At 37.4% G+C, this 25884-nt stretch overlaps 2 pseudogenes; both read left to right on the plus strand.

The window, feature by feature from the left end:
* The first annotated feature begins 21969 nt into the window (after nt 1-21969).
* LOC126930140 (39S ribosomal protein L2, mitochondrial-like) lies at nt 21970-22888 on the plus strand (annotated as a pseudogene).
* A 228-nt stretch (nt 22889-23116) lies between these two features.
* On the plus strand, nt 23117-23208 carry LOC126931865 (uncharacterized; annotated as a pseudogene).
* The last annotated feature ends 2676 nt before the right edge of the window (nt 23209-25884 follow it).

Raw genomic sequence — 25884 nt, forward strand, 5'->3', positions numbered from 1 at the left:
TTCACCCTAGCTCACCCAGACCAGACACTCCCTTGATAAGATGCAATGGTACACTCCTGCCTTTGTCCCCAAACCACTGCTGCAGCTGGTTTATGAGTGGTTGTCTTACTCAAGACACTGAGTACACACAGATACGAAGATGAGTACTCGTCTTTGTGATGAAGACATAAACGAGGGAAGTGGGGTGGTGGTGAAGATAAAGGGAAATATTAAGGAGTTTGTTGAAGGGGTGGCCTGCCCCTCCACACCTGTGGGCGTTTCTCGTTAGATGGAAGGAGAGACTTGAAAAAAGAAATGAGACACAGAGACAAAGTATAGAGAAAGAAAAAGTGGGCCCAGAGGACCGGCGCTCAGCATACAGAGGACCCACACCGGCACGGGTCTCTGAGTTCCCTCAGTATTGATTGATCATTATCTTTACCATCTTAGAAAAAGGGAAGTGGCAGGATAATAGGGTCATCGTAGGGAGAAGGTCAGCAGTAAGACATGAATAAAGATCTCTGTGACATAAGTTTAAGGAAAATGCTGTGCCTTGATATGCATATGTAAACATCTCCATAAACCTTTTTAGTGCATAAAGAGCAGCATTGCGCTAGCAAGTCCCACCTTTCGCCCTAAGGCGGTTTTCTCCTTTCTCAGTAAACAGAACATACAATCGGGTTTTACACCGAGATGTTCCATTGCCCAGGGATGGGCAGGAGACAGATGCTTTTCTCTATCTCAACTGCCAAGAGGCCTTCTTTCCTCTTACACTAGTCCTCCTCAGCACAGACCCTTCACGGGTGTCAGGCTGAGGGACGATCAGGTCTTTCCCTTCCCACGAGGCCATATTTCAGACTACCACATGAGGAGAAACCTTGGACAATACCTAGCTTTCCTAGGCAGAGGTCTCTGCAACCTTTGGCAGTGTATGTGTCCCTGGGTACTTGAGATTAAGAGAATGGTGATGACTTTTAACAAGCATGCTGCCTTCAGGCACTTGTTTAACAAAGCACACCCTGCACAGCCCCAAATCTGTTAAACCTTGAGTCATCCCAGCACATGTCTCTTGCAAGGACAAGGTTGGGGGTAGGGTCACAGATTAACAGCATCTCAAATACAGAACAAAATGGAGTCTCTTATGTCTACTTCTTTCTATATAGACACAGTAACAGTCTTATATCTCTTTCTTTTCCCCACAGTTTGTCTCTATAGGATTCGGATATCAATTGCCACATTTAGGGTATTTCCTGAAAGAAGGTTTTGAGGCAAAGATTAGACAACTTGATAAAAACATGATGTTAGCAAATTTTTTTTTTCATTAAGAAGGTAGCTTTGGGAGTAAGTGATGATAGTGGAAATGAAGTATTCAGAAGTCTACTGTTACTTTTAGGAAATGAATTGGATAAAACTTAGATAGTATGTTAGGAATTTTTGGAAGTGAAGGATTAAAAAGATGAGATTAGATTTAAAAAATGTATTCAAAAGGCATTTGTGGTCACCAAGGAAAAGATGATCAGGATGATGAATTACTGGAGATGTGGAGCATAAGAAGATAAATTTAGACATAATAGCTGTCTTCAAATATTAGGGCTATTATTTGGAAATGGTAGTAGAAATATGCATAGATAATTGTTTGCTTAATAGAAGCAACCTCTCATGTTTATTCAACGTTGAATATCTAGTGATATTTCAGATACCGTAATAATACTGTGGATACTGGAGATTTAAGGTTCACAGTCTAGCAGGAGAAACAAAGGAGAGAACAGTCTAATTCAGTGTGACAAGTGTCAGGTATGCATGTGTGCTGTGGGAGCATTGCAGGAGAAATGATACCCAAGTTGAATTTTAAAAATTAGCTTGGCCATGGGAGGCAAGAAGACAGGGCTTTTCATGAAGAAGGAACAACATGTACAAAAAGACAGCTGTGAGGAAATACTGGTCCTTCGCAATTTACAAGTTCACAATACTGGAGCATAGAATGTAACTGAAATTTAGATATGGGAATGAGATTGGAGGGATTGGCTAGGAACAGTGTCTTGAATATGATGGCAAGAAGTCTGAACTTTATCCTCAAGGCAGTGTGAAGCCATCATGGAGTCTTAAGCAGCAGGTGCCTGGATCAGGTTTGTTTTAAAAAATTACTCTGACAGCATTATGAATTAATGGTAGCAGGGGGCAGGAGTGACCCTCCAGCAAGACTAGGCTATCTCAGTAATGCGAGTGGAACTGATGAAAACATAAATTAGGCAAGCGGTGGTGGGGGTGAAGGTGAGGAGAAATAAGAAGTTCATCTTGATAGGGTTCTGATATCAATTGAATCATCTAGACATGAGTAACCATCTAGACAGATTAAATGTCTTAAGACATTACAGTTTAAAATGTGCATATACTTTTTTCATAAAAATTATAAGTACAATATATAGAGAAGGATAACAAATATTTGAGTATGTTATATATAACATTGGTAACAAGCAAGAAAATAATTGAGGCCAAAAATGGCCAACTTAATAAGTAAGACAGAAAAATAGAATTTCCCTTTAGGTGAAATTCTTGGAATATATATATACACACACACATACACACAAACACAACATATATATAACATATATATAAAACAAGGATATATATATGTAGTGCATTTAAAAGTTATATAGATACAAAAATGTTTATCGTATATGCCTATGATTTCTATAATCACTCTGTCCGAACCAAACCCTAAAGATTTAAGTAAAAATAGATCTTGCATATAAATCTCTCTCTATTAAGGCATTTAGTCCATCTGAGGCTAAAATTGTCACATTCAATCAATACCCATTAATGGTGATTGGAAAGAAACTGATCTGGAAAGGAGCCAAATGGCAAAATCACTTTCCAAAAAGAAACAAAGTGTTTATAATAAATACACAAAACACAACTCAGTAAGCATAAAAAATATTCGAGGCCAAAAATGACCAATTCAGTGAGTAATATCTTACTCACTGATAGAAAATATCGAACTCTCATTTCCTTTGGGCCAAATTCTTAAAGCTATTTTTGGTGCCTTTCCATTTGCCCCTTGCTGACCTTTCTGTGTCATCTTTTGAATTCTAAACACTCTCTCACTGCCCAGGCTCCCTCTTCCTGGTTTACCATAGCCTCATTTTCCAACAGACCTAGAGTCTTCCTTTCCGTGCTGCAAGCCTAAAGTGATGGGTGATAATGTGAATTTCAGATGCCTCAATCAGTGGCACACATATTTTTTAGTTAGAACGCAGGCACCCCTTTGCGTGTGTCTCAAATCATAGAACATACAGGGAACTACCTACCTTTGTATGTGTAACACTTTCCTTCTAAAAAGACCAAATGGGACATTATATCTGAATTGCCATTCAATTCTTTTTCTTTACACAAACATTTATCTCTCTACTTGGTCCATAAAAATAAAAAATAAAAAGTAAGAGGATGTGTAGCAATCGGCCCCTTCACATTCTTGCCAGGATGATGATTCAGGGCCCTGATGGGCACATGACTTTCAGGCTTTCCCCTGTGTCACTTTTCCACTGCATCTCATTTAGTGTGTGTGCTAATCCCCGAAAATCCTAAGGGCAATAATTTGTGAAATTTTCTATGACTGTAAAGATGCATAGAGTTTTAATACCCTCAGTGGACAAAAGTTCATTTTCTTTTTTATTTGTTTGTTTTTTTGTTTCCTTGTTTAGATGCCAAACTTGCTGATAGTAACTTAATGAGCAAAGAGTAAACTGTTATCCCTTTAATTGTTCTCCACTGGTTCATTCATAGGAGGCTTTTAGAAATGCACTTATTATATAATTAACAGAGATTTGTGACTCCTTTGTAAGTCATTGGCCATAAAAGGCTTTGTTTAATAATCACAGTCATGTCTTCTGTTACTCTGTGTCAACAGCATAGTGTCACATTCAGAGACTGCTTTCTTACAGTCTCAGCAGTCTCTTTGGTCTTCCAGGCCTCTCCTCAAGTTCTCTCAAGATCTGTTCTCTTCAAGATCCAGGTGCTTCTGCTGTTCTACGTAATTGTTTAAAAAAAAAAAAAAGCATCATAATTTTTAAGAAGATTGGGATCACCAGGACTTGTGTCCTTACCCATTTCTCTCTTACTTCTGTAATACTCATATTCTATGACTTTAGAGAAGTCCTCCTACTCTGAGATTAAAAACTGTAATTTGTAACTTAGGCCATTATCAAATGTATGCTAGAGGACAACTTTGGTTTTTAAATGTGGTACTTATAAATACAGCATTATTAGAAGTCAAGAATGTTTCCAGCTTCTGTGTTTGTCATGTATTTGTCTAGGTCTCTATATTAAACTGCTTTGCCCTTGACCTCCAGCTACGTTTTCTCCTCTTCCTTCTAATTGCTCCAAGCTTTCTTCTTAGGTCATTGCAAGCTGTCCTACTTCTTCCCTCGTACACTTATGTTCTGTATACTTGGACTGCCTGCCTGTTCTCAAGTTTATTTCTCATCGTTATTTGGAAAGTACAGAACTTGAGAATGGTAAACAAAATTGACATTCTTTGTTATTTGGTAGGCAAGTAACTAATTTAAGACTTAAAATAGAGTGAAATTATTATAACAGTTGTAAGTGGTTGAGTGCCAATTTTGTGCTTTTAGCTACAGAAAAGAAAATCATTTTCTTACAAAACTGTGACTGTACACTATTGGTAATAAAATATTCATGCTAATCATGTTCATAAGATTGTGACAGAAATGCTGATATTCTAATATCACCATTTCTTTCCCTATGGTGCTTAGTAAACCATGGAACTAGATACTAGTCTAGAGCACTTTTTTCTTTCTCGTATTATATTATAGGTCATTCTAATACTAATTGTAACTAAAAAGTAAGCATTTTCTAAAACTATTTCTATTACCAATGAAAAATTGTGTTGGGCGCTAATACTAATTATTTGTCAATGGTAACCTTTTGTTGAAAGAATTAATTCTTTTGTTCATACTAGGCAGGACAGAAACTGAACTGGCAAGAGAGATAGATAAATCTAAATTTCTGTAGCACTTTTTTCTCTCGATATAAATATTTAATTATGTAATGAGAAATTCTTATGAAAAATTGTGACATACAATGGGATTGATTCTCTGTAAGTAGGACACTAGTTTTGTATCTGAGAAAGAAATTAAAACTTTTAAAGTATTTTTAAGTGATGGATCTATTCTAGGCACTTTAAAATATTCCTTTAATTGTCACTGTACCCTACAAACTAGATATTATCATCCCTGGTTCACAGATGAGTAATTAAGGTGAAATAACGTACCCACAGCTGCACAGTTAATACTAGGAAGAGCCAGAGGTATGACACAGGGCTGATCCTAAAGCTCATGTCCTTTCCATCTTCTTAAAATAGGTCCCTCTGCTCATTCTTCAGGAGAAAATCAGCCTTGCGATATAATACCTACCACGAGAGCCTTGTGATTTGGTGGATAAGGATGTGGGATCTGGGGTTAAACTGAATTTGGAGCTCAATCCTATCACTCACTAACGCAAATTGTGTAATCTTGAACATTACTTGATGTCTCTGCATTTCAATTTCATCATCTGTAAAAAAGGGGTGATAAAAATAATATCCACTCAATAGCGTGGTTTGTCAGGACTAAATGAGGGAATACCCATAAAGCTCTCAATAAAGCGGTCAATACACAGTGTTCAATGGACATTTTCCAGGAGTTTGTTCTCCCTATAAAAGTTGGTCTTTTTGTGGGTAGAGAAAAGATGTATATGTTGTAAATTCCTTTCTTCTTAGCCACTTATGTCTGGCTGATTTGGAAATCAGTGCTTGTTTTAGATCCCTGCCAGATTTTACATGTTCATTTTTTTTCCTTTCATGGATCGTAGAAGATTAAAAATGCCCATAAATTCTTTGCTAATCCACCTTTTGAGAAGATTTTCCTTCTCTTGAATATATGCTAGACTTGGTGACTTTCCTGATAAATAGAATATTGCAGAGTGGGGCTTTTGAGGCTAAATAACAGGAAGTCTTACATCTTTGGTCCACATCTCTTTGAATGCTTCTCTGGGAGTCCTGAACCATCAAGTGAGAAGTCTGACTGCCTTGAAATCTCCATGTTGGAGACGTCATGTGTAGGCACTCTGGTCATCAGACCCAGCTAAGTCCAGTTTTCCCATCATCCCTGCCAAGGTGTCAGACATCTAAGGAAAGCTGTCTTGGACTCTCCAGACCAATCTGGATATCACTGAAGATGCTTAGTTGACAGAATAATCTCCCAGCTGAGCCCTGCTTTAATTCCTGACCCCCAAAATTATGAGATATAATGAAATGGTTGTTGTTTTAAGCCACTACATTTTGGAGTAATTTGTTATACAGCACTGGATAACTGAAACATGCATTTATTTATTTTAAAAGAAACTTTTGTGCCCAAAACTGTTCTAGGTAGTGGGGAATGATGCATCTATGAACAACTTTAGCATGATCACTGGTCTCATGAAGGTTACTGTCTTAGCCAGGGTTCTCCAGAGAAACAGAACCAACAAGATAAGTATATAGAGATATGTGTTTATAAAAGGAGATTTATTATAGGAATTGGCTCACACAGTTACGGAGATTGAGAAGTCCAACAATCTGCTGTTTGAAAGCTGAGGAACAAAGAAAGCCAGTGGTGGAATTTAGTCAGAGGCCAAAGACCTGAGAATTGGGGTATGTGTGAGGGAATGAGCAGATAGTGTAAATCCCAGTCTGAGTCAGAAATCTCAAGAACCAGGAACACCAATGTCCAAGTGTAAGAGAAAATGGATGCCTTAGCTTAAGCAGAGGAAGAAAATTCTCCCTTCCTTTGCCTTTTTATTCTATTCAGACCCTCAATAGATTGTATAATGCCCATTCACATTGGGGAGGGTCATCTGCTGTACTAAGATCACCAGTTCAAATGCAAATATTGCTAATACCTATTATTTGAATTAAAATTCCTTTAAGATTCAGTTAATATGTCTGATAAGAAAATATTTCTGGCTACTTGTATTCCTTTCCTTTGAGCCAAAATGATCCTATAGAATATGATCATTCATTCCCCTTATTCATCAGACTTAGCCCTAATTTTTTCTGTTCCCCCAATCAAATTCATCCTGAAACAATGAGGATTTCCAATATTGAGGATATTCAAAAAGATATATTGTCACTTTAATGAAAAGACCAAAAAAATAATGTTAAAAATATTTTTAACAGTAGTAGTGGCAAAGCCAGCATGGGTGCAGAGCCTCCCGAGGTGAGTCGTTTGAAAGAAACATCATTCATTTGGATGTTCAAGTAATGTGATATTTTTTAAAGAAACAATTACACTATGTTATCAACATGCCATGTTTTGTGGGTGTTCATGCATGTGAGCTTGATTTCATTTGTGTTCATCTTTTCAACTATTTTCCATGCTTCAGTGATTTCTTCAAATGTGTCTTCTACTTTAAATTTCTGATTGATCTCTTATCATTGATACCTCTGAATTTCCCCAAGCCATGAAATTCTGTTTATTCTATCTAGGCTTAGCTAATTTTCTCCTCTTCCCAAACATTTACTTCTCCTTTAATTTCTACTGAATGAATGGTATGGTGACCAGCTTGGCTGCCTAATGTAAAACTGTGGATGTCATCTTGGATACCTTCTGCTTTCTCAACACTCACAATGAATTTCTCATCAAATCTGGTTGATTCTACTTTAAAAATATATCTTGAATTTCCAGTAACCCTCCTCAATTACAATTGCCTTGATTCATAATTTTATGTCTCTTGCTAGACTACTGTTCCTTCTGCCTAGAATGCTGTTACTCACTTTGACTCCATGGTGAACATGTTTTTCAAAACTCAGTTTAACTCATCCCTTCTGTATTCCATAGCATCACGTTCATGCCCCTGAAGCAACCTTAAGCACATTGTAGTATTATTCATTTATATTGAGGTCTATCTTCAACTTTTTTTTATAGTTTAGTATAGACATGGCATTTTATTTATTCATTCAACAAGTATATATTAAACATGGGGCAGGCAGTCTGCTTGATCCTGCTGTACAAAACAGATAAGATCTCAGACCTTGTTGGTCATACAACACAGTGAAGGAGATAGATAATAAAATAAATAATTACAGTAAAGGGTAATGAAGATAATCATAGGTGGATGACAGGAGGCCATGACAGTATGTATTATAATTATATGGGATAAGAAAAATTTTTACCTGAGGCAGTAACATTTAATCTGAGACCTGAAAGATATGTTAGAGTCAGCCAGATTTAAGGATGAGAAGATAGGACTAGGAGGGAGCATAATTTCTTTCAGAGGAGATAACATATGCAAAGACCCAGAGGTCACAGAGTACTGATCAAAACCATTGAAGGTTTGCTTGATATTCTGTCTTATAGGAAAAAAAATTTTTTTAATGAAATCAAAGCCATTGAAGGGATTGGAAAAATACTGTAAAGCTATCAATAGATATTTATTGAATGAATAAAGTGTGGGGACATGAGTCCATCTATAATACTGAGTTTACTAAAGAACATTAAACTTTTTTGAGTTAAATTGTACAAAAAACTTTTAAATTTGTTTGTGAACTTCCCTATACTCTTAAACAGAAATCACCTAATTATACTTTTATTTGAAAATTTAAGCAAACCAGTAATAATTCCAGTTTGCATTGATGCAACAGCCATTTTTAGTTGTCTATTTCATATCCACTCTAATCTCTGCTCTCCCTTATTAAGAAAACCTCCTCTTCTTGGGGTTGCAAAATGCTCTATCTCAGGCAATTGACTGTGATTGCTCTAGAGTTGTAATATCTAATATACTAACCACTAGCCACATGTGGTTGCAGAGCATGTGAAATAAGGCTAGTCTGTGGCTGACTTCACCACCTGCTGATTGAAGAGCACCAAAGTCTTGAACAAGCATATTCGGTAGCCAGGTACTGGTTGTAGTAAGCCTTGGGCAAGACCCAGTGCTGTGTTGGCAGCTCTGACCCAGTGCAGTCCCAATGGTGGTGGCCATAGAAGTGCTGTGTCATCTCTCCCCCAGCCCCAGGCAGCTCAGTAGAGAGAGAGAAACTCTGGGAGAAAGTAAGGGAAGAAAACAAGAGTTTCTGTCTGGCAATCTAGATAATTCTTCCTGATCTTATCCAAGACCACCAAGGCAGTACCTCTGTAAGTCTGCAAGAACTACAGTGTTACTGGGCTTGGGGTGCCCCCTAATGCAGATAACAGCTGCAGTAACCAAAAACTTAGATAACAACAATTAAGTCCCTTTGAATACCTGGAAAGCCTTCCTTCCCAAGAAGGACAGGTACAAACAAGCCTAGACTGTGAAGATTACAATAAATATCTAACTCTTCAATGCCTGAACACTGACAAACATCCACAAGCATCAAGGCCATCCAGGCAAACATGACCGTACCAAACAAATGAAATATGTCACCAGGGGCCAGTCCTAGAGAGGCAGATATGTAACCTTTCAGACAGAGAATTCAAAATAGCTGTTTTAAAGAAACTCAAAGAAATTCAAGATAACCCAGAGAAGGAATTTAGGATAAAAAGAATCAAGTAGAAATTCTGGAGTTGAAAAATGCAAACGACATACTGAAGAATGCATCAGAGTCTTTTGTATCAGGAATGATCAAGCAGAAGAAAGAACTAGTGAGCTTGGAGACAGGCTATTGGAAAATACACAGTCAGAGGAGACAAAAGAAAAATGAACAAGAAGGATGAATCACGTATACGATATCTAGAAAATAGCCTCAAAAGGGCAAATCTAAGAGTTATTGGTTTTAAACAGGAGGTAGAGAGAAAGAAAGATTATTCAAAGGGATGGGTCAGGTATGGCGGCTCATCCCCCCTGTAAGCCTAGCACTTTGGGAGGCCAAGGTGGGTGGATCTCTTTAGGTCAGGAGTTCAAGACCAGCCTGGCCAACATAGTCAAACGCTGTCTCTACTAAAAATAAAAAATCAGCAGGGCATAGTGCCATGCACCTGTAATCCCAGCTACTCGGGAGGCTGAGGCAGGAGAATCCTTTGAAACTTGGAGGCAGAGGTTGCAGTGAGCCGAGATTGCACCACTGCACTCCAGCCTGGGTAACAGTTGAGCGAGACTCCATAAAAATAAATAAATAAATAAATAAATAAATAAATAAATAAATAAATAATTTAAAAATAAATAAATAAATAAAATAAATATATAAATAAAATGAAACACAAAGCATAAAACAAAGGGATAATAACTGAGGACTTCCCAAACCTAGAGAAATCAATATTCAAGTACAAGCAGTTTATAGAACACCAAGCAGATTTAACCCAAAGACGACTACCTCAAGGCATTTAATAATCAAAGTTCCAAAGGTCAAAGTAAAGTCAGGATCCTAAAAGCAGCAAGAGAAAAGAAACAAATAACATAAAATGGAGCTCTAATAGGTCTGGCAGCAGACTTTTCAGTGGAAACTTTACAGGACAAAAGAGAATGACATGGTATATTTAAAGTGTTGAAGAAAAAACCTTTTACCTCACAATGTTATGCTGGTGAAAGTATCCTTCAAACATGAAGGAGAAATTATTTCCCAGACAAACAAAAACTGAGGGATTTGATCAACAACAGACCTGTCCTACAAGAGACGCCAAAAGGAATACTTCAATCAGAAAGAAGAAGGTGTTAATGAGCAATCAAAATCATTTGAAGGTACAAAACTCACTGGTAACAGTAAGTTCACAGAAAAACAGAGAATATTATAGCACTGTAATTGTAGTGTGTGAACTACTCATATTCTAGGTTGAAAGACAGAAAGATACCAATTAAGAATAATAACTTCAACAACTTTTCAAGACATAAACAGTACAGTAAGATATGAATAGAAACAACAAAGTAAAAAAAAAGAAGGGAGACCAAATTACAGTTTTTTATTAGTTTTCTTTTTACTTGTTTGTTTGTATGTTTATTCAATCAGTGTTAAGTTTGTCGTCAGTTTTAAATAATGGGTTATGTAATTTGCAAGCCTTGTAGTAACCTCAAATCTAAAAACATACAATTGATACACAAAAATTAAAAAGCAAGAAACTAAAACATATCACCAGAGAAAATCACCTTCACCATAAAGCAGTCAGAATGAAAGAGAAGACCACAAAACAAACAGATAACAAATAATAAAATGGCAGAAGTAAGTCCTTACTTATCACTATATTATTGATAATGTTGAACACAAATGGACTAAACTCTTAAACCAAAAGACATAGAGTGGCTGAACATATTTTTAAAATGACCCAGTGATCTGTTGCCTACAAGAAACACACTTCACTTACAAAGACACAGACTGAAAATAACGAGATGGAAAAAAAATTCTACACCAATGAAAACCAAAAAAGAAAAAAAGAGCAGGAGTAGCTATATGTATGTCAGACAAAATTGATTTCAAGACAAGAAATATTAAAAGAGGCAAAGAAGGTAATTATATAATGATAAAGGGGTCAATTCAGCAAGAGTATATAGCAATTATAAATATATATGTACTCAAACACTGGAGTACCAGATATATAAAGCAAATATTATTAGAGCTAATGGTAAAGAGACAGACCCTCAATACAATAATAGCTAGAGACTTTAACACTCCACTTTTGGCATTGAACAGATCATCCAGATAGAAAATCAATGAAGAAACACTGAACTCAATCTGCACTGTAGACCAAATGGACCTGATAGATATTTACAGAACATTTCATCCAAGAGCTGCAGAATATACATTCTTCTTAGCATATGGATCATTCTCAATAATAAACCATATGTTAGGCCTCAAAACAATTCTTAAAACATTAAAAAAATTGAAATAATATCAGGTATTTTCTATGACCACAATGGAATAAAACTAGAAATCAATAACAGGAGGAATTTTGGAAACTATACAAACATATGGAAATTAAACAATAGGTTCCTGAATGACCAGTGGGTTAATGAAAAGATTAAGAAGGAGATTAAAACATTTCTTGAAGCAAATTATAATGGTAGCACAACATTCCAAAACCTATGGGAAACAGCAAAAGCAGTACTAAGAGGGTAGTTTATGGCTATAAGTGCCTACATCAGAAAATAAGAAGAAAAACTTCAAATAAGCAACCTAACAATACATCTTAAAGAATTATAAAAGCAAGAGCAAACCAAACCCAAAGTTAGTAGTAGAAAATAAATACAGATCAGAGCAGCAATACATAAAATTGAAGTGAAGAAAACAATACAAAAGATCAAAGAAACAAAAACTTTTTTGAAAAGATAAACAAAATGGACAAACTTTTAGCCAGAATAAGAAAAAAGAAAGACCCAAATAAATCAGAAATTAAGAAAGAAAACATTGCTATCAGTACCACAGACATTCAAAGGATCATTAGAGGTTACTATGAACAACTATATGTCAACAAATTGGAAAACGTAGAAGTGGATAAATTCCTAGACACACACAACCTACACAGATTGAACCATGAAGAAATCCAAAAGCAATAACGTGTAACAAGATCAAAGTCATAATAAAAAGTCTACCAGCCAAAAGTCTGGAGACAATGCCTTTACTGCTGAATTTTACCAAACACTTAAAGAGGAACTAATGCCATTCCTAATAAGAGTATTCCAAAAAAAGAGGCAGAGGGAATACTTCCACATTCACTCTATGAGGACAGTATTACCCTGATACCAAAACCAGACAAAGACACATTGAGAAAAAGAAAATAGGCCGGGCGCGGTGGCTCAAGCTTGTAATCCTAGCACTTTGGGAGGCCGAGACGGGCGGATCACGAGGTCAGGAGATCGAGACCATCCTGGCTAACATGGTGAAACCCCGTCTCTACTAAAAAATACGAAAAACTAGCCGGGCGAGGTGGCGGGCGCCTGTAGTCCCAGCTACTCCGGAGGCTGAGGCAGGAGAATGGCATAAACCCGGGAGGCGGAGCTTGCAGTGAGCTGAGATCCGGCCACTGCACTCCAGCCTGGGCGACAGAGCCAGACTCCATCTCAAAAAAAAAAAAAAAGAAAAAAAAGAAAATAATAATAAAGGCCAATATTTCTGATGGGCATTGATGCAAAAATCTTCAACAAAATACTAGGAAACTGAATTCATAACACATTAAAACAATCATTTATCATGAGCAAGTGGGATTTATCCCAGGGATGCAAGAATGGTTCAATGTCTGCAAATCAATGAATGTGATAAATCATATTAACAGAATGAAGAACAAAAACCATATGATCATTTCAATTGATTCCAAAAAAGCATTTACTAAAAATCAACATCTCTTCATGAAAAAACTGGGTACAGAAGGAACATACTTCAATATAATAAAATCCATATTTGACAGACCTACAGCTAGTATCACAATGAATCGGAAAAAATGAAAACCTTTCCCCTAAGATCTGGAATATGACAAGAATGCCCATTTTCACCACTATTATTCAACATATACTGGAAGTTCTAGCTAGAGCAATCAGAAGAGATAAAGAAATAAGTGGCATTCAAATTGGAAAGGAATAAGTCAAATTATCCTTGTTTGCAGATGATATGATTTTGCATCTATGGAAAAACCTAAAGACTCCATTAAAAAGTATTAGATCTGATAAACAAATTCAGTCAAATGGCAGGATACAAAATCAACATACAAAAATCAGTAGCACTTCTATATGCCTACAGCAAACTGAAAAAGAAATAAAAAAGCAATCCCATTTACAATACCTACAAATAAAGTTGAATACCCAGGAATTCAACTTAACCAATGAAGTGAAAGTTCACTACAATGAAAACTATAAAATATCGATGCAAGAAATTGAAGAAGACGGAAAAAAATGGAAAGATATTCCATGTTCATGGATTGGAAGAATATTGTTAAAATGTTCATACTACCTAAAGCAATCTAGAGATTCAATGCAATCCCTATCAAAATACCAACGACACTTTTCACAGAAATACGAAAAATAATCCTAAAATTTATATGGAATCACAAAAGACCTAGAATAGCCAAAGCTATCCTGAGCAAACAGAACAAAACTGGAGGAATCATGTTACCTGACTTCAAGTTAAACTACAGAACTATTATAACCAAAACAGCATGGTGCTGCCTTAAAAATGGATACATAAACCAATGGAACAGATTAAAGAACCCAGAAATAGATCCTTACATATATGGTGAACTCATTTTTTACAAAGATGTCAGGAACCTACATTGGGGAGAGGACAGTCTCTTCAATAAATGGTGCTGGGAAAACTAGATATCCATATACAGATGTAAAAACCAGATCTCTCTCTCTCACTATATACAAAAAATCAAATCAAAATGGATTACAGACTTAAATCTAAGGCCTCAAACTATGAAACTACTGCAAGAAAATATTTGAGAAACTTTCCAGGGCATTGGATAGGGCCTAGATTTCTTGAGTAATATCCCACAAGCATAGGCAATCAAAGCACAAATGGACAAATGGGATCACATCAAGTTAAAAAGCTTCTGCATGGCAAAGGAAACAATCAACAAAGTGAAGATACAACTCACAGAATGGGAGAACATGTCTGCAAACTATCTGTCTGACAAGAGATTCATAACCAGAATATGTAAGAAACTGAAACAACTTAGTGGAAAAAAATAATAATCCAATTAAAAAATGGCAAAAGATCTGAATACACATTTCTCAAAAGAAGAGATAGAAATGGCTAACAGTTATATGAAAAAGTGCTCAACATCATTGATCATCGGAGAAATGCAAATCAAAACTACAATGAGATATCACGTCACCCCAGTTAAAATGGCTTTTACCCAAGGCAATAACAAATGCTGGTGAGGATAAAGAGAAAGGGGAACTTTTGTACATTGTTAGTGGGAATGCAAATTAGTATAGCCACCATGGAAAACAACATAGAAGTTCTTCTAAAAACTAAAAATAGCACTATCATATGATCTAGCAATCCCACTGCTAGATATATCCCTCAAATAAAGGAAATAAGTATATTGAAAAGATATTTGCACTCTCATGGTTATTCCAGCACTATTCACAATAGCCAAGATTTGGAAGCAACCTAACCAACAGGTGAACAGATAATAAAAATATGGTACATATGTATAATACAGTACTATTCAGCTATTAAAAATGAGATCCTGTCATTTGCAACAACAAGGACGGAACTGGAGGTCATCATGTTAAGTGAAATAAGTCAGGCACAGAAAGACAAACTTTGCATGTTCTGACTTATTTCATGGCCCTTTTTAGTCAGTTCTCACTCCACCCAAAGAGACAATGACTGTTCTGATTTCTATTAGATTAGTTTTACTTTTTCTAGAATCACTAATTATGTATTATTTTGTGTCTGGTTTCTTTAACTCAGTATAATTTTTTTAGATTCATTCATATGGTTGTGTGTATTGATCGTGTTTCTTCATATTTTTGAGTGCTAATCCATTGTACAACTACACAATAATTTTTTAATCATTCTTTTATTAGTGAATACCTAGGCTGTTCTCAGTCTTTGGCCATTATAAAGTTGCTATTAATGTTTGTATAAAAGTGTTTTTGTGAACATATGCTTTTATTTATCCTGAGTAAATATCTAGAAGTAGAAATTCTAGGTCATTGGGTAGGTATATGTTTAACTTCATAAGAAACCACCAAGCCAATTTAGAAAGTGATTGTACCATTTTACTCTTCCATTGATGATTTATGAGGGTACAGACCATTTCATATTCTTTGCAACATTGAATATTGTCAGTCTTTTTCAGTTTAGCCATTCTAATAGGTATGTAGTGCAATCTAATTTTAAGTTTCATTGCTTGATTAACGATGTTGAATCCTTTTTTATGTGCTTATTGGCTATTCATAATAGCCAATAAAGTCTTAATAAAGTCTCTTTTCAAATCTTTTGTTCATTTAAAAAAAGGATGCATGGTGTCTTTTTATTATTGAGTTGTAGAAGTTTCTTACAGAGTCTAAATACAAGTATTTTCTTAGATATATTTTGCAAATATTTTCTCCCAATCTGTAGCTTGCTTATTTTTGGTTGGTGTCCTTTGACAAGCACAGGTTTTTGATTTTGTTGAAGACCAATTTATCCAATTTTTATTTTATGATTGTATTTTCTGTGTTGTGCTACAAAATTCTTGCCTATCCCATGTCATACAAATATTCTGCTATGTTTTCTTCCAGAAACTTTATAGCATTAGTTTACATATGGGTATTTGATCCAACTTGAATACAGTTTTGCATATGATATGAGGTAGGTTTAAGATTTATTTATTTCCATAGAGATATGCAATTGTTCCAGCAACATTTTTTAAAAAGAATTTTGTTCCTTCACTGAATTGTTTTTGATGCCTTGGTCAAAAATCAGTTGACCAGGTAATTGTGGCTTTATTTGACTCTCTATTCTGTTCCGCTGGTATATTTGTATATCCCTACATTGATGCTACACTCTTTTGACCACTGTTGCTTCATAGTAAGTCTTGAAATCAATTAATGTAACTTCCTCAATTTTTTATCTCATTTTTCAAGATCGTTTTAGCTAGTTTAGGTTGTTTGCATTTCTACACACATTTTTGAATCAGCTTGTCAATTATTTTTCTTTTCTGAGACAAGGTCTTGCTCTGCAACCCAGGCTGGAGTGCAGTGGTACAGTCACAGCTCACTGTAGCCTTGACTTCCCAGGTTCAAGGGATCCTCCCACCTCAGCCTCCCTAGTAGTTGAGACCACAGGCACATACCATCACACCTGGCTAATTTTTATATTTTTTGTAGAGACGGGGTTTCACAATGTTGCCCAGGCTGGTCTTGAACTCCTAGACTCAAGTGATCCACCCACCTCAGCCTCCCAAAGTGTTGGGATTACAGGCATGAGCCATGGCACCTGGCAGCTTGTCAATCTTTATTTAAAAAAAAATTCCCTGGAATTTTGATTCAGATTACATTTAGTCTATTGATTAAATTTGGGGAAAATTGCCAGTTTAACAATATTGAGTTGTCCAATTCATGAAGATAGCTTATGTCTTTACTTATTTAGGTTTAATTTCTCTCAAAAATGAGTTTTAGTTTTCCATGGGGAGGTCTTATACAACAACTATTAAATTTCTCTGTATTTTATATATTTTTGTTGCTATTATAAATGGTATATTTAAATGTTCTTATTTTTAATGTTTATTACTAATATATAGAAATGCTATTAGTTTTTTGAACACTGATATATCACGTGAACTTGCTTAATTCATTTCTGGCTCTAGTAGCTTTATTTATTTATTTATTTATTTTTCAGATTCCATAGGATTGTCTATATACACAATAATGCTGTGGCAAATGAAGACAGTTTTACTTTTTCCTTTTCAAAATGTATGCTTTTTTTTTTCCTTGACTTATCACAGTGGCTAGAATCTATAGTACCTTGCTGAATAGAAGTAGCAAAAACGAACATCCTTGCTTTTCTCTAGATCTTAGGGCAAAAGCTTTTAGCCTTTTATCATTAAGTATGATGGTAGCTTATATTGCTGGACTTATTTATAATTACATATTGCAGGATTTGATTTGTTAATATTTCCACAGAATCATTTTTATCTTCATTCATGAAGGCTATTACCTATACTTTCATTTTCTTGTAAAGGTCTTGTCTGATTTTGAAATCAGGGTTATTCTAGCTTCATAAAATGGTTTCTGAATTATTCTTTCCTCCTTTGTTTTCTGGAAGAGTCTATGTAACATCAGTGCTATCATTTTTTTAATGTTTGATGGAATTTACCAGTGAAGTATCACAAGTCTCAGTTGCCTCAGTAGCCCTCAAATTCATTCTCTTTTTCCTCTATCTAGCAAAAGACTCTGTTCAATGTTTGGGTTCCACTTTCCTGTGCTGGGTTGAGAAAGTGCCCTCAGACAGAAAGCTAGGGAGAATGAAGGGTTTACTTTGTGTTTTCCTGCACTCAAAGATTATAGCCATGCAGGCCTGATTGTCCAATGCCTGGAAACCTTTGCTTCATATTTTGTCCAGTTTTATGGTTATGAATGGCTGAAGCATAAAGCCAGTGGCCGCTTTTTCTATAATGGTCAGAACTGAAGGTTTAGAGTGATGTTTTGTAATGAAAAACACATTGTGTTAGTCTTTGGCTCCAAACTCACCATCCAAGTGGAGTGCCATCTTATTGCAAGCAAAATTCAAATTTTTTTTTCTGTGGTCAACAAGACTACACATGAGCTGGCCCCCTACTACCTATCTCATCTACTACCATCCTTCCCCTCACTTTGCTCTAGCCATGCTGGCCTTCCTGCTATTCTTTAACACACCAAGCTTTTCCACTTGTTTGTTCTGCCTGTAAAGCTATTCCCCAAGATGCTCCCATGATTTACTCACTCACTTTATTCGTGTTTCAGTTCAAATGTTACCTCCACAGTGAGGCCTTCCCTGAACACTATGACAGAGAACTTGTGCACAATTTTCATACTCTATCATCTGATCATGCTTTACATACGTTCATAAGTCGTAGCGCTTTTTGAACGTATAGTAGACATTTTCCATTTACAACTTTCTGTTGCAACTTTTCAACTGTATTTTTGTAGCTCAAAACAGCCATAGACAATATTTAAATAAATGGATGTGGCTAAGTTCTAATACAATTTTATTTTCAAATAAAAGCGAGCTGTAGTTTGCCAACTCTTGGTCCAGACAGTCAATACATTGTCTTTGACTTACACATATATGACCTAAAGTTATCTCATATGTAAAAATGATCTTTTTTTTTTTTTTTTCTTTTACCCGAGAGTCTTGCTCTGTCACCCAGGCTGGAGTGCAGTGGTGTAATCTCGGCTCACTGCAAGCTCCGCCTCCCAGGTTCGCACCATTCTCCTGCCTCAGCCTCCCAAGTAGCTGGGACTACAGGCAGGCACCACCACGCCCAGCTAATTTCTTTGTATTTTTAGTGGAGATGGGGTTTCACTGTGTTAGCCAGGATGGTCTCCATCTCCTGACCTCGTGATTCGCCTGCCTTGGCCTCCCAAAATGCTGGGATTACAGGTGTGAGCCACCATGCCCGATCAAAAATGATCTTTTTTATAAGCATGGTAGCTTATCCACCATGGTTACTGACATCCCTGGTACAATCTCCAGACCTCCTGTAGTTTCTACTGCAGAAATTCTGTACTTAAAAAAAAAAAGCCATATATATCTATATATAGTTTTTCTTTTATTCATGCCTCAGTCCTATGGTAGAAAAATACTTCAAGCTTTTCAAAAGACTTTAAAGGTAAGGTTAGAAATACATCACTCACATTTTGAAATTCTATGGATATATCAATTAGCAATGCTTTCAGCTGCAAGTAACAGAAAACCAGACCAACAATGACTTAATCATCAGTACACTTTTTGTTTTCTTAAAGAAATGCTGGAGGTAGGTGGCAGTTCAGTGACTTAATGAGGATCTCGGACTTTTTCATTCTTCTATTCCACCAATCTCAGCTTGTTGGCTTTTGTTTTCAAACTTAAAGCCTCAGGAGGACAAGATGGCTGCCACAGCTTCAAGCATTGTTTCCTTACACAGTGTGCAAAGCAGAAGGGGAGGGAAAGGATCAGAAGACCTTCTCCTTACATCCCCTCTCTTTTATCGTTAAAGAAAATCTTTATCAGAAACCTCCTGGCAGACTTGTTGCTTCTTACTGAGATAAACTAGGTCACTTACCTCTGCTTAGGTCAATCACTTGGACAAGGAAATGGAGGTTCTATGACTACTTTAGCTGAGGGGATGACAAACTAAGGGCTGTGAAACAAACCCAGCCTTGGGCCTATTTCTATAAATAAAGTTTTATTGGAACACAGCCATAACCATTCATATTTATATTGTCTATGGCTGTTTTTGTGCTGCAAAAGTAAAGTTGATTAGTTGTGACAGAGGCATATTCACTACCTGGCTCTTTACAGAAAAACTTCACTGTCCTCTGACTTTGACTATAATCCATGCCCTAAGTCTAGCCACAAAATTAGGACTCTTTAAACAACAACAACAAAAAATTAGGAGTGGCTCTTAGGAAGGCAACTAATAGTGACCTCTATTATTGTTTATAGTCATTTATATGGTACACTAATGCAATTTTTAACAAATGGCTAACAGATGTACTTTTTGAAAACTCTTTTTCAAATTCTCAGTTTGGGCCCTTCACCCCTTGTTCCTGTTGTCATTCTCCCCAAATCTTAATAACATCCCTAATGTCTGATCTCGTCTCTCAAAACTTCCTTTCAGCCTTTAGGAATTTAAGAGGAATTCATCAGTGTTGAAGGCTCTGGAGGGAGTATAGTGTAGGATTCAATTATTGAGTAAAACTGAATTTCAAACTTTTTCATTCTGCAACATATGATAAGGGTGCCTCCCTGCTTTGCACAACTCTCTGTAGATTTCCTTCCCTGGCAGGGCACTGTGGGCTTGGCTAGTGTTTTCCATGGGTCTGAGTTGATCTCCTCAGAGCTGAGGGAGAACACTGGAAAAAAGTGTCCTTTAGAGATTTAGAGATATTGATAAGCAATTAGAAGATATGACACCAAATGCTGGTTAAGAAGATATGTCAATCTTTTAGAAAGTTTGAAGCAGATGAAAGGAGATGCTGGAGGAATTTTCTGAGCTCCATCAAGTTCAGAACTTTGTGCGCTGCTTGGGTTGTAGCCAGTTATAGGAGCCTATGAGAGTACACAGTTTTTTCTTTTTTAAAAATATATATATCACCACACAATTTCCTACTCCCTTACCCTCCCCGATCCTACAGCTTTTCATCTAGATATAACAACAGACATGTTTAAAAATAGAGGCACTGGGAGAGGAACAAGGGTCTGGGATGTGAAGGAGACAGTTTTACTTTTGTTCAACAGCCACTAGAAATTAGTTTCAACTTTTCAGATCTAAACTTATTGAGAGGTTTAACCTGCAGCTTGATGAAAAATTCAACCAGTGTGCAATTTTGGAATACAGAATATCTGTGAGTGAGGACACACAGAACTTCTGTGATCCATTTTGTGGCTGAAACTTTGATTCAAAGAAGAGATAGTCCAGGCTGGGTGCAGTGGCTTATGCCTGTAATCCTAGCACTTTGGGAGGCCGAGGCGGTTGGATCACCTGAGGTCAGGAGTTTGAGACCAGCCTAGCCAACATGATGAAACCCCATCTCTACTAAAAAAAAAAAAAAACAGAAAAAATTAGCCAGGCATGATGGTGGGCGCCTGTAATCCCAGCTACTAGGGAGGCTGAGGCAGGAGAATCGCTTGAACCTGGGAGGCGGAGTTTGCAGTGAGCTGAGATCGCCCCATTGCACTCCAGCCTGGGCAACAAGAGTGAAACTCCATCAAAAAAAAAAAGAGAGACACTGAGTTTGTGTCTCTAATTGTGCCTCCCCTTTCTTGGGAATAATAGCCCTGTAGGGCAGGGGAGGATAAATAAGAGTTTCTAGGGTTTAACTTAAAAATCAGACTATTTAAGCCCCTGGACCTCTAAGCCCTCCCATGTCCCCTTGCTCATGCTCTCTCTACTTGGCTGTCAAAGATCTGCTCCTGCTGCACTGTCACTCTCCACTCTCCTCCCCCTGCTCAATTGGCTTCCGTCTATCCACCCTCCTCTCACTGCAGCTGCTACCACTGCTGCTCTCAGAGAGGTGTGGAGGGGTTTCCTCCCCACCAGTGCTCACAGCTCTGTTTTAGGATCCCACTGTTAGTCTGCCTCTTAGCTTACAGGCATCCTGCCAAAGAATCTGAAGCATTTCCTAAAGGACGGGTAGAAGCGAATTTGAGTGACACAATCATATGTCTCCCTAAACGTTTTCTTCTTCCTTATTAATACTAGGTATAAATAGGATTCTATGCATCTTGACCTTATCCTACTTCAAGTGGGATCTAAAGAAAAAGGCATCTTCCCTTTTCTTTTGGTGGAAGGGTATTCACTGTGGTTTCATAGGTTTTCTATTTCAATATTTCTCTCAAGAGGACTAGCAGGAGTGTGTTGAGCCCCGGCTACCCTGATGATCCTGTGGGCACTGACCTGTACTCTGCATTCTCTGAGCCTGGCACCCCCGACCATTGCCACTCCTGTCCCAAGTCTGTTCCCTGCCTCCCAGGTGATGAACAATGCCCTCTTCCAATGGCCCTCTGCCTTGATGTTGCTCCCCTGCCACCAAATCCTTACTTCTATGGCCCTTAGTGCCAACTTTGTGTCTTGAAAGAGTCATACCAAGTACACCATTAAACCAGTGAAGATGAAGAAGTCTGGGGGTGAAGACCACACAGGCCAGATCCGGGTGCATGGTATTGGCAGGGGCCACAAGCAAAATTATTGCATTATTGACTTTTGTGTTTCTGGCCTGAGGAAGAGACCAAATCAGGACCCTTTGCGGAGAAGGTTATCCAAGTCCACTGTGATCCCTGTAGGTCAACAGACATAGCTCTGGCTGCTGGGGCAGCCAGAAACACTGGATCATCACCATAGAAAACAAGCAGGCTGGAGATACCATCCTGAACCCTAACCACATAGGCCGAATGGCAGTTGCTGCTCAGGAAGGGGATGCGCATCCACTTGGGACTCTGCCTTTGGGGACCCTCATCAACAGCATGGAAAGTGAGCGAGGCCAGGGTGCCCAGTATATCTGAGCTGCAGGGACGTGTGGTGTGCTACTGTGGAAGGTGAATGGCACAGCCATTATCCAGCTGCCCTCTAAGAGTCAGATGCAGGTGCTGGAAACATGCATAGCAACAGTAGGCTAAGTATCCAACACTGATCATAACAAACAGGTCACTGGCAGGGCAGGTCACAACCACTGACTGGGCAAGAAGCCTTCCAGTGGGCTATGGCACCGCAAGGGGTGCTGGGCTGGCCGAAAGATTTGGCCACTACCCTTCATGAAGAGTTATGTGAAACTGCCTTCTGCTGCTGCCCAAAGCTGATATTCCTGTACTGTAATATTATGCCCCCTTCCCCTGAAAAAGAAAAAAAAAGAGCACTAGCAGGTTCCTGAGCAGCTGGAAATCTTAAAACTTGTTGTTTTACCCCAAGTTTCCAATAGGAGTATGGTGATTAGATTCTCCTTCTTCCCATCTTTTCTCTTTCACTGGCCCTCAAGGCACTTAAAATAAAGCCATTAATATTTCATGTTAAACCTTGGTTTTTGTCATGTTCACTTCAGCAGCACATATACTAAAATTGGAATGGTACAGAGAAGATTAGTATGGATGACATGCAAATTCGTGAAGTGTTATATTTTTAAAAGAATGAAATGCTGTCATTTACAGCAACATGGAGAAGCCTGGAGGGCAATATGTTAAGTGAAATAAGCCAGGCACAGAAAGACAAACACTACATACTTTCATTCATTTTTGAAATCTAAAAAAGTTGTTCTCGTTGAAGTAGAGAAGAGAATAGTGGTTACCAGAGGATGGGGAGGGTAGGAAGGAGATGATCAGAGTGGTGGTCAAGTGTACACATTTACAGTTAGATAGGAGGAATAAGTTCTCAAGTTCTTTTGCATACTAGATGAGATGACAATAAAGTAGCTAAAAGAGAGGTTTTTGAATGTTCTTATCACAAAGAAGTGATAAACGTTAACAGTGATGGCCATGTTAATTACCCTGATTTGGTCATTACACAATGTATACACGTGCAATCAAAACATTACATTGTATCTCATAAATATATGTAATTAATATGCATCTATTAAATTTTATGCATAATTAGCATGCATAATTTAAAACTTAAGAAAAAACTTGTTGTTTATGCTATTGAAAACATAGTTCTATGCATTTCCTAAAATGCCACCTATGTCCTTCCTATTCAGAGCCTCTTGGCTTTAACACATATTGGCCAACTTGGGACCACAGAGGAGGAGCTAAAACATGAGGGATTGGTTTAGGAGGTGGGGGAGACCCAATGTTCATGGCTCTGGGATTCATTCATTTGTTCTGTTATTGGACTTTTAAAAAATAATTTCAACTTTTATTTTAAATTCAGGGTGTATATGCTCAGGTTTATTACATGGGTATATTTATGCTGAGGTTTGAGGTATGATTGATCCCATCATCTAGGTACTGAGCATAGTACCCAATAGTTAGTTTTTCAACATTTGTCCCCCTCCCTCTGTCCCTACCCTCTCTAGTGGTCCTCAGTGTCTAACAGTAAACATTTGCTATGTCTAAGATTACATGTTAATGATACTGGAGATTACACATGTGCAATAAGCATAGCTAATGCTTCAAACAGTAGAGAGAAGGGAATAATTTATATAAAACAGAGGATCTGGAATAAAATCTATGCACTTAAATTATAAATTTGGAAATTTTCCCTAAGGAGATGATATTTGAAGTTTTACAAGAGGCATTCATTCATTTAATCATCAAAAATTTGTTAAGTACCAATGTAGTAAACACTTCTAGGTGCTACAATAATAAAATATGAGTGAATGGGAATGGGGAGTTATTTGTTAATGACTCTAGCATTTCAGTTTTATAAGATAAAGAGTTCGGGAGATGGATGGTGATGGTGATTGCACAACAATATAACTGTTTGCTTTGCTTTGTTTTGTTTTGTTTTGTTTTTGAGATGTAATCTCGCTCTGTTGCCCAGGCTGGAGTGCAGTGGCATGATCTCGGCTCACTGCAACCTCTGCCTCCTGGGTTCAAGTGATTCTTGTACCCCAGCCTCCTGAGTAGCTGTGATTACAGGCAACGGCCATTATACCCGGCTATTTTTTTTTTTTTTTTTTTTTTTTTTTTTTAGTATTTTTAGTAGAGAGGAGGTTTCACCATGTTAGCAGGCTGGTTTCGAACTCCTGACCTCAAGTGATCCTCTCACCTCAGCCTCCCAAAGTGCTAGGATTACAGGCATGAGCCACTGCACCCAGCCACAACTGTTCTTAATATCATTGAACTGTACATTAAAAATGGTTAAGATAGTATATCTTATATTTAAGCACAATAAAATTTGAAAACAAAACAATAACAAAATAGATAAATGAATAAATAATGTAAAAACATGAGTAAACAAAAAAAGACCTTTGCCCTCTTTGGAGCTCATAACCTAGCAGGGGGCAATAGACATTATATATTATATTATTTATACATTAGAAAGTCATGAATGCTAGAGGAAATGTAGGGGTATTAGGCATCCAGAGGTCAGTTGCTATTTTAAATAGAATTATCAGAGTAGGCCTCTTACTCTCTGACCAAAGACTTGGAGATGATGCAATTAGTGACATAAATATCTGGGTTCCAAAGCAGTGAAAACATCCAGTGCCAAAATCCTTAGGTAGGAGCATGACTGACATGTTCTAGGGATGTCAAGGAGGCCAGTGTGGGTGGGACACGGTGGGGGCAGGGAGAGAGAGGTAGGAGTTAAGATTACAGTGGTAAAGGGAAGGCAGATCATATGGGTTCTGGAGATCATTGGAAGGACTTTGGTTTCTACTCTGAGAGAAATGGGAACCATTGCAAAGTTTTAAAAAGCAGAATGGACGATGTGACATATTTTAAAAGGATAATTATTTACAGAGAATAGACTCGAGGGAAGAAGCAGGGTACCTGCTTAGGAGGCTGTTGTATCAGTCTTTGGGTGAAAGATGGTGGTGGCTTGGACTAGAGCAGTAGCAGTATCCGTGGTGGGAAATGGTTAGATTTTTACATATTTTAAAGGTAGAGCCAACAGAGTTTCCTAAAGAATTAGAGGTAAGGTGGAAAAAAGAAAAGTCAAAGATGACTCTGAAGTTTTTGACTTGAGCACCTGGACTGTTGGAGTGCCATGATGGGAGAGGCTTTGAGTGAGCAGTTTTTTTAGGGGGAAGATCAGGAGTTCATTTTTGAACACATTGAGTTAGCGCTGTTATTGCAATTTGGTTTTTTAAGTTGCACAATTGAGGGCCATGGAAAACATGAGTCAATGGTATAGTATCTTT

The sequence above is a fragment of the Macaca thibetana genome, chromosome 11 (genome assembly GCF_024542745.1).
Source record: "Macaca thibetana thibetana isolate TM-01 chromosome 11, ASM2454274v1, whole genome shotgun sequence".
NCBI lineage: Eukaryota > Metazoa > Chordata > Mammalia > Primates > Cercopithecidae > Macaca > Macaca thibetana.